Genomic DNA, 599 nt, shown 5'->3' on the forward strand with positions numbered 1-599 from the left:
CATTTGGTTATATATGTTTGTTTTTCAATAAAAAGAATGAATTTCGAAAATTTACATAGACTACATTATCTTAGTAATCCTAAAAAGGGTCTTTTCATAATAAATGCCACTGTTTAGGAACTCCTGAAGACATCAGATCCAAGGAATCAGTATTGACAGTCTGTTCTATCTTACTGTAATTTGGATAAATAAAATTGTCAACACATTGGAGTTCTTGTAGAAGCAAAACTCATTTTCTTCTTCTTCTGTGCATGTAAATAACTGTGTCTGGAAGATGTAAGCTGCAAAGCTCAAGTGTTTTATGAAGCTTAGCACCTTTTTATAGTAGCTAACCATATTTTCTTGGTAATAAATAATCTGTATTTAGAATACATACACTATGAAAGAAAAGCAAAATAGCACTTTTTGTGTATTAACTGTGATAAGTATTAAGTTTTACAACAACCTAAACTGAATAAGAGAGCTTTAGAAATTGAAATTCTCAAAAAATTAAAGTTTGTTGAAATATAAGATTCATCTTTGCCATATTTTCAAACTGTTATCTTTTTCTCTAGCTGTCTATCATTTATCTCATCCAATTTTTGAGTTTTGTTTCAAGT

The 599-nt window shown here is 28.7% G+C and overlaps 1 protein-coding gene across 4 annotated transcripts in view; it reads right to left on the reverse strand.

Annotated features, from left to right (window-relative positions):
* Positions 1-599, reverse strand: part of LOC119592622 (uncharacterized Golgi apparatus membrane protein-like protein CG5021) — a 14,466-nt gene that overhangs the window by 8,164 nt on the left and 5,703 nt on the right. The gene's annotated exons all lie outside the window — the stretch shown is intronic.

This window comes from Penaeus monodon, chromosome 30, assembly GCF_015228065.2.
Source record: "Penaeus monodon isolate SGIC_2016 chromosome 30, NSTDA_Pmon_1, whole genome shotgun sequence".
NCBI lineage: Eukaryota > Metazoa > Arthropoda > Malacostraca > Decapoda > Penaeidae > Penaeus > Penaeus monodon.